The sequence below is a fragment of the Xiphophorus hellerii genome, chromosome 19, assembly GCF_003331165.1.
Source record: "Xiphophorus hellerii strain 12219 chromosome 19, Xiphophorus_hellerii-4.1, whole genome shotgun sequence".
Classification (NCBI taxonomy): domain Eukaryota; kingdom Metazoa; phylum Chordata; class Actinopteri; order Cyprinodontiformes; family Poeciliidae; genus Xiphophorus; species Xiphophorus hellerii.
Genome location: NC_045690.1, coordinates 1,722,622 through 1,737,080, shown reverse-complemented (window position 1 = coordinate 1,737,080; position 14,459 = coordinate 1,722,622). Strand labels below are relative to the sequence as shown.

Here is a 14,459-nt window from a genome sequence, read left to right as displayed (position 1 = left end):
AATGTATTAAAGTCAGTAAAAAAAAAAGTTAAGTTAACCGAGTTAAAAATGCAGAATGCATCATGTCATTGACTCGTCATTGACTTGTTTATACGCTTCTCCCTCTTCAAATTACTTTTACCCTACAATGACTGAATTTATCCATATTTTCAGGGGGAAGCCGGTGGAACCAACATGTACATTTGCTGCTTTCTTTCTTTGTTTCTTTCTTTCTTAGACTAGGACCATCACAAAATGAATAATCTCGCTGATTGAACTCTGAAATGAATGAAAAGTCATTCAGTTAATCATTCAGTTACTCAGAATCAGCACAACATTGACTCTTTCCATCTTTAAGATGACTAGAACAAACTCCTCACTGTTGAATCCGTGGTGTTGGCATCACTTTATTACAAATGATAGTAAATAATTGGAAATATAATTTTACCAAGATAGAATTTAATCCGCTATTACCGGACACAAATGGAACTCCATAAAGTTTCGTAGTAAAAGTCACATTAATACACAATCAGGGCGCATCAACCGATCCTCCGCACAAAACCATCCTCTAACGTTTGTTTATCACGTCAGAATTTTAACAAGAAAGAAAAACACAGAGTACAACCGGTAAAATTGTTGTGTTATTAGGTGCAGGTCACAACAGTTGGAAGTGTACATTTCATCTTTAGGATTTTATGTAACAACGTACTAATAAGCTACATTATTGTTGGTGAATAATATCACAGTGAACACAGATCCTAATCATCCATCACTAGTGGATCTGCTCTTCTCTTCTTCCGCAGCCCCTGGATGAACAGGAACAACTGATGTTTGTTCGTTCTGTAGGACACAATTTCCCTTTAAGGAGGAAAAAATCAAAGTTTAGTTTGTTTTACATTGTTGTTTTTCAGCACACGCAAATGATAGAGCGCTTCGTAAATTAAAATAAAAGTTGTTCATTTAGATTATATTCATTTAGACCAAAAAGGAAAGTTATTAGTTATACTCTACAATTCAGAGTAGAATTCAATTTTTAACGAGATCCAAATTTTTTAAAGTTTTGACCAACCTTAAAGTGTCTTCAGCTCGTGGAGCCGTTTCAGTGAAGTTAGCGATCATGGAGGGAAACTTGCTGCTGCTGTTCTGCTCGGTCAGAATGTTACTGATGTCAGAAAAATCTGCTGTCATGTGATGAGCTGCAGAAAAAAATTAACAAACATGTTTGCAAAAAGAAGTTGCATCGTATTTTCACTTAAGACTTATAAAATAGTTTCATGATTTTGGTTATACCTGTAGAATTTAAACTGAGGTAACACTGAACAATGAATCGTTGGGTAAATAGTTTGAAAAAGAGAAGATATTAAAAACACGCTAACCTAAATGGCTGCAAATGTAACCATTGCTGAAAATGAATCAAACTCATGTGTAATATTTCACCTCTCTGCAAAACTTTGAGTCACCAAGTTTTATTCTGTTTTAAACCTTTGCTATTTGATCAGTTTGATTTTAGAAGGGGAACAATGACTTTTTTTTAATATAACAGAAACATAAAATCTACTCTTTTTACTAGAAGAAGACTCACTGTGTACACTGAGGGCGATGAGTTCAGCCAAAAGTAAAACATTCAGGATTCCCAAACAGACAGCCGCACGGAGGCAGAGCCTCTCTTTGGAGATGCTCCAACCTTAACAAAAACCTCAACCTTAGCAAAATTGAATTCAATACATGCTAAATTTCTCTGAAACTTTGTTCTTACCTGTGTGATTAGATGCAGTTTTTCCAACAGGTTCCATATTGACGTAAATTTCCTCCATCGCTTCAGACTCTGCGCTGGCTTTAAACATTGACTATAAAATCCACTGCAGTAGTGGAACTAAGTGAAAAACTGTGGAAAAGAGATGAGATGTCTGGTGTTCAACAAAACACAAGGTAAACGTATTTTAGAGATAATGACCAAATAAAGAAATTCATGAACGCAGATTCAGTATCAGTTTCTTAAATATCTTACACAACATAAAATTCTTGAAGGTTTCAATAGTTTCATAAGTTCATATTTGCTGATTCGGTTCTGTATCAATGAATATTTATTTATCCTTTTTCTTTGTTTTCCTTCAGCTTGGTTAATCCTACTCATAATAAACACATTACACTTTTCCATGGGTGAAAACATAATTGACTCTTTCCATCTTTAAGATGACGCAAAAATTAAAAATAGTTTTAAATCACGGATATAAGGATGAAAAAATACATCTGGTGTTGTGATGTTCTTGCTTCATCTTGCTCCATATCTTCTAAAACAGCCATGAGGCAGATCAGCAGTTTGACAAACAGTTTGCTTTGTGAAGCACCGCCTCGCTGGGAGGGAATCAAAACGCTAACATGCCAATCAGGTGCAAGTTGGGCGGGTTAAAGTAAGAGAAACCTGATACTGCATTCAGAGCACGATGAAGACCAGCAAGCAAAATATCAGAGTTCAGGAGATACAAGGTAGAAAATTTGACTGAATCAAGACATTGCCCAGAAGTTCAGACTGGGAAGCTAACTGGCACATTGCTAGCTAAGTATGTGGAGCAGGAAAATAGACCGTATTTACTTTAATTTATGCAAACCAATTGCCTCAAAAGATTCAATTACTGCAACATATAAAAGACAAGTGTAGTTACACCGTGTGATTTTGGCAAACAATATTCTTAAACTCATCTAAAATATTATTCTCCGTAAAACTTATTTTATTTTCTGCCTACAGCAGCAGCAGCAATATATTTGCTACATAGATTAAAGATTCACGGTCTCGTTATTTGACATGGTTGTTCTGTTTAAAACCTTTTGGTTTGCTTGAGCAGAAATGGTGTAGTGTCTGGACATGTTAAAATGTTCAACTTTTACCACCCAAAATCCTCATTACTTTCAAATAGTTCACTTTTTATTTTATTTTACTTGTTGCATGGACTCAACTTAAATAGATTAACTTATAAAGCTTTTTTTTATATATATATATATCCAAATGTCCCTGCCACTTGTTTAAGATGAGTACAAACAACAAGTCGATGATAATTAAGTGATGTTCGCTTGAACTTTTTTTTAAGTCTAATGTTTTATTTTACAGTGAGGAAGGCCGGAGTCTAGCTTTAGCAGATGGCTGAAGGCATCTGATCCGCTTCAAACTCAGTACCTGTTTGCTCCAAGGCAAAACTTTGGTAAGGTTAAATTTAGTGGCTAAAGAAAGTCAGACGGTTTATTCTCCAATGTGAGAAATCCCTTGAGGTAGTCAAGTTTCTTGTTTGATCAGATCTTGCTAGTCAGTATGATTACTAATTAACGGTTGATTCTTTTGTATCTAGATGCAATGTAATCATTCAATTCACAATTGAAGTTTTATTATGGGGATTCTGCAAATTAAATATTTCATAGTATATTTCACTGATTCCTTTCATACAGTCTAAACTCTCTGAAAAGGAAAAATGACCTTTCAGAGAAATATAATTTTGATTGCTTTGAGTATAATGATATTTTACTTAATCTGACTGATATGATCTTCTTTAGCGCATACTGATGCTTCGCATTGATCATTTATAAGCTTATCAATTACAAGAGGTGTACGGTCTGTTAGTGAACATTAGTGAACAGCATCATTAGGACCAAGGAACAAAAGCTGCAGATCATTTTAAAGGTAACAAAACAATTCACCATTTTGTGAGCAACTCTTGGAGCATGGTTGTGTAGTGAGTATGTTTAATTTTTAATTTTAGGTAAAGTGTACCAATAGCAAACTTAGTCAATGTTATTATAAGTGGGGCTAGCTGTCAGAAGATGTAAGTAAGTCTCGGTGAGAGGGAGTATTTAAGAAAAAACACAAATTCACTGATTGAATTTTTGGCTGATAGCCAGCATATATTTAAATTTGTGCGACAAACACCAAAAGAAAAAAGCTATATAAAAACTGAATGGCCATTCAGTTTGATAAATATTTACACATTCAATAAATCAATAGAAATCCAAGGGAACCTCACCGAGGCCTGTTTAGTCCCTGTCAGATATTGTTCAGAAGTACGAGTACAAATGAGGAACTTTTACTAACATGTTTCACACTAGCAAGTGTTACAGAAAAAAAAATCTATGAGTTTAAATGTATTTAAACCAAGATTTACTATTTTGGAGAAAGCATGAAGCAGTGGGAAGATCAGCGTTGATTCAACAGCAAGAAAAAAACCTGAACAAAATCATTCACAGTGATGCCGGGCCAAATTGTGGAAAAGTCTGGACAAATTCTTTAACTGCGGAAAGATAAAAGTTAAATTTGAGTAGGCCTGTTTACTGTCTGTCACATATTCTTAAGAAGTACGTGTACAAATGAGGAACATTTACTGAAACGTATCACACTAGCAAGTGTTACAGAAAAAGAAAATCTATTAGAGTTTAAAATTGAAGTGATGAAGGAAATCACAAACTCATAGTCAACACTAGCTAATTGTGCTACCATAAATAATGCAGTAAAATAGTTAAACTGTAGGTTTTCTTTAGGGACTTTTGTTTCTATATGTCTTTATACACACACACACGCACAAGCACACCCGCCCTACCAAGAGGGGACTTTTGTTTCTATATGTCTTTATACACACACACACACACACACACACCCACAGACAAATGGCCTGGTGAGCAACATTGTCGTGGGGCCTCCTCGCTAAAGTCACAAGAATGAATCCTGTGCTGGCGTTTACATCATATCAATCAACCCCCGATAGAGACCCTATTGAGATGATCGGAAATATACAGAACCACACGTGTCACGCGGAGTTCCCCTTAAACACTGTATGGCGTTGAGACATCCTCAGGGACATGTGTGCCCAGTATTCTCCCCGGACACACGCACAAACACGAACGGCTTGGTGAGCAAAACCGGAGTTAATTACAACATTCTATTTAAATATATTATATCGTATGTTACTAATGATTTTCTAACACCGAACCCCTTGTCTCTGTTTCTATCGGCTAATTCAAACTCATAGAGGTCAGAAGGAGTTCACCTTAAACACTGTATGGCATTGAGACATCCTGAGGGACATGTGTGTCCAGTATTCTGCCCGGACACACGCACAAACACGAACGGCTTGGTGAGCAAAACCGGGGTTAATTACAACATTCTATTTAAATATATTATATCGTATATTATTCTTGATTATTTATCACTTATTGTTTTTTATACTTTAATTGTATTACTCATAAAACTCGGAGCCTGTCTCTGTTTCTATTGGATGAATTGAAATTAGCGGGAATATATTGTAACACGTGCTAAGCACGCTGAGGTCATGAGACATCCGGGGGGTCATATGACCGGATGGGGGGAGGGGCATCATGTGACCGGATGGGGGGAGGGGCATCATGTGACCGGATGGGGGGAGGGGCATCATGTGACCGGAAATTAAAATCAATTAGTCACGGGTCATTAATCACTCATCCATCAAACTCCGATTAAAATTTGACAGAAGGGTGCCTATAGAGTCTCTCTCCCACCAGAGAGGTGACATTCCACGTCCCAAGAGCCAGCTTCTGCAACCGAGGATCGGACCGCCAGGGTCCCCTCCCTGGCTGGAGTTTTGAACAAGAACTTTTTACTTATTTACTGTATCATACAATATATGCTTAAAGGCATACATATTATCCTGTAAAAAATACAGGATAATACAGGATACAGGATGTGCCACCCATCACACAACGCACCCGACCCCTTTGGCCCCTCTCACGGGTGGTGGGCCCATGGGAGTGGGGGCCCATGTTTCCTCTTAGGACTGAGCCCGGCCGGGCTCCATGGGTAAAAGCCCGGCCACCAGGTGCTCGCCATCGTGCCCCCCCTCCAGGCCTGGCTCCAGAGTGGGGCCCCGGTGACCCGCGTCCGGGCGAGGGAACGCCAAGTCCAATGTTCTTATCCATCATTGGGGTCTTCGGGCTGCGCTTTGTCTGGTCCCTCACCTAGGACCTGTCTGCCTTGGGTGACCCTACCAGGGGCATGAAGCCCCAGACAGCATAGCTCCTAGGATCATTGGGGCACTCAAACCCCTCCACCACGATAAGGTGGCAGCCTAAGGAGAGGTATTATTTTACCTTTTTGGCAATTATAAACTATAAAACTTGTATGCATTCATTTAAATAATCTTCAACCTTTTGCCACATACTACTTACTTTATTTAAATTTGCAGCAGGTTTAACTCCCGTTGTTATCGACAGAGCTTTAAAAATCATTTTCTTTTCTGCAACCAGATATTTATTTTATGCTCTCTCCTTAGATTAAAATACATTTTTATTCTGAGTGATGAGAACCTGGTTCTGTTCACCCTAATGGTTCAGCCATGCATGTTAAATCCAGAGAGCTTTGAAGGAAACCCATTGCTGCTGCTTTACACCATTTTAAATGATTTAACTGATAAAGCGTTTGAGACGAGGCGTTTCCTCTGCAGTGACCTCAGAGGAACGACGGCGACCAGGAGTTGAATGAAGACTCATCTGACCCGTTCTTCCTCTGCTGCATTTTCCACAGTGAGACGGATCATTCTGCCCAGTTAGCATTAATAAAACAGCGCTCTGTTTCCCATTCTGCTTCTGTTAATGTTGCCATAACAGCTAAACAGTGAAAACAGAGCAGGAATCCAGTGCAGTTCATTTAGCCGCTGATGAAGGTGGATTTAAACACAGCGCGGTTCACGGCTCAGCCAGCAGAGGAGATTTTAAAAACCCATTTTAAAGCAGGCAGATGAATCCAGAGCTGAGAGGACGAGCTACTTAACCTGCGGATGATTCCTGATGCGCAGAGCAGCCAGCTTCAACTGATAAGAATGAAGGGAAGAATAGCTACTGGCCTAATTAAAGCAGGAGGTGTTACTCTGTCCAGGATCTGCCTGAATGAGCTTTTCCACATCCTGGAGATCTGGCATCAATTACATCATTATATTATAGGTTATTATTGGACTTCGGCAGCTTGTAAATGCTTGAGTTCATCCAGTAGCTGCATGTGATTGGTTGGCTGGTTTACTTTAAATGTGGAACAGTTTATTAGAAGCACCAAATAAAGTTGCTCATTTCATCTTGAATCTGATTTGAATCTCAGAGAAACTTTTTAAAGTTATTGCTGAGAAAAATAAGCAGTTATGATTCTTTGTGCATATTGTAGTAAAATCATGTAATATTTCCAAAGTCTCCAAATCAGCCACTTCAAGTCTGAAAATTGTGCAGGAGATTCTGATCTAAGCACAAGTGACACAAAGCTTATTACAGCCACCAGCCCAAATCAGGCACATAATGAGTACTGGCATGTACACAGAGCAGAGCCAGATCCCCTGCAGCCACGCAGCTCCACCGTGTCTGAGCGAGACTTTTACCTCTCAGGAGGACCAAGAAGATCTGGAGGATCAGGAGGACCGTCACCTACCGACACATAACATCAAATCAATCCAGAATGTTAAAATTAGAAGAGTTTCTCTTAAGAACAGACTGATCATCGCTGATTCTGAAAAATAATCACAGCAGCTCATTTAATTTGTTTCCTTTCAGCCATTCTGTTGTAGTGCTGGCAAATGTTGGGGAACTTAAAACTAACCTACCATACATAATGTTGAGTTTTCATCGATATAAGAAAAACTTATATGATGTTACTACAATGAAGATTTGAAAAAATGCTAATATTATGATTTTCAAAATCAACATTTTGGTGTGTGTTGTCCAGCTGGGACACACAAAGCCATGTTTTCAATGACATGCTGCTGACACACTTTGGACCAGATAGATGGACTCATATCTGACCATAAAACATTCATTCATGTTTGACTCAAACATGAAATCAGATTTTTTTTTCTGCCTGCAAAACGGGATCAGATCTTCCAACTTCCAAATTTTGGCACCGATTCTTAAACCTTGTTGTCCTTTGAGTGAATTGGACCAAAATGTAGTTATTGTTCTTTCAGATGCAACAAGTTATGCTTCCATATTCTGTTTTTTTAGAGAAAGCAAAGACTTAATTTCTTCTCAATTATTAAAATTTTACATCAAAGCAGAAAAACATAAACCACAGAATCTATCATTTATTTTGTGGTTTTCTGGAAGTTTGTTCATAGAACCTGAATGCTGCTTCTCAGTGTTTGGTTCTGGTTCTGTATACAGAGCAGAACCAAGTTATTCAAAATGCTGCCGGGCTTCTTTTTACATCATGATAGATCTGGTTCTGGTTCTGATGGATCTGGTTCTGGTTCTGATGGGTCTGTTTCTAATGGATCTTATGGATCTGGTCTATTTCAGTGCTAAGTTTAAAATCGGTCCTCTGGCTCTGAGCTCCTCCCGATCAGGCTCTGGGTTATCAGAGAGGTTCTGTTACTGGCCGGTTCCTGGGGTTCTGATGGTGCCCCATGCTGAGCTGAAGGACAGAACCTTCTGCTCCTTCCACTCTGACAGAACCTTCCGCTCTGACAGAACCTGCTGCATCAACTAGAAAACGAAGCCAGAGTCATGTTGGAGATAAACCATAAAGACTGAACAGCATAAAGGAAAAAACACTGAATCTTTTTGGATGCAACAATAAATGAGATTTCAGCTGCAGTGGAGCTCTGAGAACTAAACTTCCACAGAGTAGAATGAACAGACACATTTCCACATTATTCCTGAGTCACACTGAGCCTCACTGTGTGACCAAAGGCAAGAGCTTTAGAGGCTGACAACATCACACACCCTGTGGGGCCGGCAGTCATTCTGCTGACTGCTAAGCACCACCCAGCTGTGTGTGCTGCGCTTGTCAAACATTTTGTCAGTCCCTGGTGGGCCAAGCCGAGATGAAAACACTTCAGATGAAGAAACTTTCTTTAAAAACTTAGTCCCAAGGTTTAAATGTGCTCATAGAGTCATCTGTCAGAATTTAAATGCAGAGATTAGCTTCAGAAATACATTCATAACAGCTCCGCTTGTTTTCCAAGTGGATTATTATTCAGCGCCGTTTGCCAACCTCTGGGAGGCGACCAGGTAGAAACTCTTGTTGCTAACAAATGGTGGATCCACAATAAAAGGCTAAAATCATTAGTTTTAAACAAAGGAGCTTTTGTTCATTTACAGCATTTGCTTTTGAATTGTAGTGTTTAAATATGTAATTAGTCATTTGGAAAAGGAAATGCTGGGAAATGATTTTCAGCAGAGTCCCAAAAATTTACTGTAGTTATTTTATAAAATAAAAATGGTTTTATCTTCGAATCATAAAGCTGAATTTTAAGTAATAAATGAAGAATTCAGTAATTGGAGTCTGAAGAAGCCCAGTGTTCTGGTTTCCTCTGCGCTCCATGATGTGAGCTCGTTAGCTGAAGCTCTGTGTGGGCAGCTCATTGATTGCTGTAACATTTGAAATGACAGCTGGTGTCATTTAAAAGCTTCAAGTGGAAAGGCTGCCCAGCTCAGAAACACATGACAGTGTGTCATTTGGCCGTATCAGCCTGAGACGTGTCTGTTTAGAAATGAATGAGATGCCATTTGATAGTTAGTGTAGTGAGAGATGTCCCAGAAACAAAGCTCTGATCGTCCTGTTAATATTTTAACTGAACGGTTTTATCAGCTTTTCACAGAATGCTTATTAGATTGTTTTCTTGTATTTAATAGTTTAGATTAAGTGAAAGATTCTGTTCTAAAGAAGACCTTTTGTGAAAACAGTTTTGTGGAACCTTGCATTGTATCTGAAGTTTTAGGACTGAAAATCCAGTTTGGTTGAAGATGTTTGTTCAGTAATCAGGGATTTTCAGACGTAACTGTGTCGGCTCTTCAGCTCAAACATCCAGACTCTTCATTCTCATGTTCTTCCTACTTCAGCTTCACATCGTCTTACGTTTCCTCCTCCTCAGAAGAGAAAACATGAATGTTTTTAATATTTTCTTTGCTGTAGACTAAACTGATTCTCATAAAAACTGATGCATGTCAACAACATAGAGAGCAAATGATCAGTTTTTGTTGGATGTTTAATTTCCTGATTGTATAATAATTTATGTTCTTAAACAACCAGATGCATATGGAACATTTTCCATAAATGCTTTTATCGATACTATTTTTACTCCCCCAGAGCTTTAAGCAGAGCTAAATATGAAACATCAGAGATGTTCATAAAGCCTCTGGTCTACTGGGAAACCAAAATGGTGAACTAGAAAACAGTCTTTGTGATCCATAAAATGACGTTTCTGTGTGAATACGGAACGGTTTGAAACTTTCCTGCTAATTTTTAATCATTCAGCAAGTTAAGTCATATTGGAAATGCAACTATTATTGACTGGTTATTGTCCATTAGTCATCTATAATCAGCTGCTATTAAATTAGCTCAATCAGCTTTATTATTTATGCTGACAAATATTAAAAGTTAGCTTTTTTTGTCTGGGGAGGAACACACACACACACACACACACCCACACACACACACACACGTGCAACAGCTAAATGTCTCCCCGCTGGACCTCTGGATGTTTATGTGCTTTTGTGTTGCATTAAACGAGCAATTCAGTTTATTAGTAATTCGGATCAATAATCTGCTGATTTTTCCTGGTGCAGCTCTTTCTCTGCTTTTGTCTTTGTCCATTTCCTCAACAGTCCTAATTTCTTTTCCTGTCTAATTCAGCTGCATTTAAATAACTGACCCAATCACCTCTCATTAGAGCCAAACCTGAAGCAGAATTAAAATGCTCTCCTGTCCTCAGAACGATGCTTCAATGTGACCGCAGTGTTCTGTTCTCATTTTGGTGTTTTCACTGAGAATCTCCAGGGTTCCTTCTTTTTGCTTATTAGTCCACAAATATGTGTATTTATGAAGAACCGACTAGTAGCACGCTGTAATAATAATTACATACAGAAACTTTGGAAACTTTCTGGAGTGCCATGAAAGTTTGCATATCTTAAATTTTTTTTTATTGTCACAATTTTAATGTTTCCAATGTTATAGAAAACCTCATTAAAAATAAAAATCAGACTGAGCGCCACCTTGCTCTGCAGCCGCTGAGCCCAGGATCTGACTCAGGTGTGTTGAATCAGGGCAGCAGGAAGCTGCCAGCCAGCTGCCCTGAAGGTCCAGCTGTAGACGCGTCTCAGCGTGTCCCACTTTAACTGCGGCTCAGAAACCCGCCGTGTTTCCTGCAGCTGCAGGACGAGTCACATGAGGAAAAGGACCAGCAGAAGGAACCGGGGAACGTTTCAGCTCTGCTTCTTACGTAACCCTTCATTATGCAGCGACATGTCTGGATCTGATCTGACGTTTCTAATCAAGAGAAAATGAATGTGAAGGACAACAATACAAACCAAACTGGTTAACAACATGTTTCCTTCTCTCAAATAACTTCATATTAATTGTTTTATCCAGATGGGATTATTTTCATCATAAAAAAACATACAAAATAAAGAAATATTAACTAATTAAAAAAAACACAATTTACAAAGTTTCAGTGAAAAGGTTAGAACCACTTACAGCTGATGAAAGAAATACATTTAAGACTAGAATATTTCAAAATAGAAATGCAAATTTTATAAAAACTATGTTTAATGCCAGCATTGAAGTTATTCTTTAAAAAGTTTTCTTTAATCAGACAGACAAGCTTCATCAGAACAAACATTATAATTCATTCAATATGACTGAATGTGAAGATTTTAACCTCTTTGAAGAAATGTAGAAAACTTGCAATAGATCCAGATAATAGAAATGATTTGTTCTGTGATGAGAAAATCTTCAGTTATTTAAAGTTTAAAAAGAACACAACATGTCAGCTTTGGTGGGGTATGTAAACTTCTGACCTGGGTGGTAATCATTTAAGAATCCTCTGAATAATTTGTAACGTTTTCATTTTTCCTGGATCTCTGTCGGATGTTCCTGCAGCGGCGCGGCGCTCTGCCTTCACTCGTCTTCTCACACGACCCAGAGTCTCTGATCTGCATAATAAATCAGGCTTCTGCTTCAACTGAAGTGCCCTTTTAAAAAATTCAAAGACAGGAGAATTAGAGCATGCTTAGAGTTTATTTGCAGAAATGCGATGATAATATGTAAATATGAGCTCTCCAGGAAAGTGCTGCTTTCATCATCCTCTAATTTATCTACAATTACTCTTCATTGTTGTGAAGTAAAAATACTATTTTCATCTTAGCCTTTAATCTCCACTTCATTTGTGACTAATTTTACTCTCATGCTTTTTATCCTTCATCGGCCCAGAATCTTAGGAAATACTTATAAAATACAAAAATTAAACCTGTTAGGAAACATAATTTTAACTCTGCAGCCAATCAGCTGCTGGACAAATCCAGACTCAAAATGTTTGAGCTTCTGGTTCAGAGCTGAACAGATGAAAAACTGCATTAATGAAAGAGTTTGTGATTTGGATGCTGAGCAGCTGGAAGAATAGTTGCAGTTAGAAAGTTATTGTGATGTGTTACCATGGCGACAAGGGAAAACTGAATGACAAAGCCTCAGGTAATACCTAATAATAATAATAATAATAATACCTGAGATGAGTCAAATAAAGATATCATGGATGAGAATCAGGAGCAAAGCAGGGAGAGAAGGAGGAACTTCAAACCAACTTCTGTTCATCAAAATGGGAAACAGAAACATGACAAACCCACCGTCATCTGCACGAAGCGTTTATTATGTCAGAAACGAAATAAATACTCGATTTATCGATGCTTCAGTCTGGTCAGCAGCACCACAGGGAGCTGATCTCTCACCGCTGCTTGTCACCGTCAACCGTTTAACTTCCAGTGGAAGTCGAGGTTCTGTCGTCTACAGAAGTAGTGGATAAAAAAAATGGACAAAAAGCCGAACGCAGAGAGCCGTTTCCATGACAACAGATCCTTCCTGCCCTTCGCCATCACCGGCTGTAATGACGCTTTGCAGAAACTTGGACAATACGAGTTACAGCACTGGATTTCCTTTTGGGATTTATAAAGTATTTTTCATTTCATTATATTTTAAAACACGTGTAATAAACTATACATAAAGGACATTTTATCCTGAGGAAATCTGGTGAGATAACTGATAATCAGTTAAAACAAAAATTCACAGTATTGAAGCTGGTTAGTGCATTCCTTCTGCTCGTTGTGAAGCCTGACTGGAGCCACAGACATGGAGAAAATTCAGCAGCTTCACTCAGGCAGGAACACCTGACAGGTTCAGCTCCTGGTTCCAACCTTCCTCACATGTCGGGGATTTCCATCCCAACCTGAAAATCTGTTGAACAAGAAGAACTGAGGCCAGAATCTGAAGGTTTAAAAGTCAAACATGTGTATTGTTAGATGATTAATACGTTTTCCAGCTTCACTTATTTTTACACCTGAATCTTCACATAATCCGACATACAGATTTACAGAGGAGACTTGAGAGGCAACAGGACAATATTTATAATATTCATATTTGATCATGATCATTTCTGGAGAACGACGTGAAAGCAGCTGCTTCCCTTCATATATTAGGATAAAGAACAAACTGGTGGGCTAATCAGAATCATTGTGTTGTGGCGGCTGCATTCCTCTGGAAGTGGATGACATGGGATGAAATGTCTCCTTCATTAAACCTGCAGTCGATACTCAGCTCTGAAGTCCCACAGCGGCTGATCAGACGGGCAGGAAAACAGCCACAGGTCACAGTGCTGCTGCGGGACACCGACCGGAGGCACCAGGTAGTTATTCTATGTTTCATTAATAAAATACATAACTATAAGCTTGTTTAAATGCTTCACATGAATATTTTATGGAATAAAAATGTTAAAGTGAAACTTGAATTTATCTTTAAACACTATTAAACAAGCTTTGCTGTGATGTGTGCATCTGGCCAACAGCAGTGAATCCCTGGAGCTGAGTTAGAGACACAATCCTAAATAAGACAAGAATAATATAATTCTCCATTTGTTCCCTTCTTATAATGATAATGCCAAACTAAGAAGTTTTGAGTTAATAATTTTACTTCTCATTCTTACAGATACTCCTGAGGTGAAAAGAGACGGAACAGCAGATGAAACTGCTGCAGACTGAACACGTTTGTGTTAAAATTAAAGTATATATTTTAAACATGAGGAAAAACACTTTAATGTAACGTTTTGATTGTCTGACAGTAAATCTCTTTTGGACTCGTTTTATTTGCTTTGTTTCAGGACTTGTTGAGTTGAGCCGTGGAGCTAATGAAGCTATTAGCCTCATCTGGACCTTCAGCTCGTTTTCTCCACCGAACCATTTAGTGGAAGGACGCTCGCCACCAGCGCCTAATGATGTCAGCATTAACCTTTACTCCCAAACAAGCTGTTTAATCAGTAACGGACCTCTACCTAATTCTTTTCTCTAAATTATGGAAGAAAATCTGCTATAAGTTTGTGAGCATTGACACAATACTAATCTGTTTGAAGTTGGATTTCACGGCTGATAAGTCATTAGTGATATTTTCATGGCCTCAGGTGACCTCTGCACCTGACCTGCTGGATCCCAGTAGATCTTCAGCAAACATC

General features: G+C 38.5%; 1 long non-coding RNA gene across 1 annotated transcript in view; it reads left to right on the top strand.

The window, feature by feature from the left end:
• Window positions 1-14,407, top strand: part of LOC116708582 (uncharacterized) — a 28,954-nt gene extending 14,547 nt beyond the window's left edge. Inside the window, exons 2-3 of the long non-coding RNA XR_004336716.1 lie at window positions 13,542-13,640; window positions 14,112-14,407. This is a non-coding gene — a long non-coding RNA (uncharacterized LOC116708582). The remainder of the gene's footprint in view (window positions 1-13,541; window positions 13,641-14,111) is intronic.
• The last annotated feature ends 52 nt before the right edge of the window (window positions 14,408-14,459 follow it).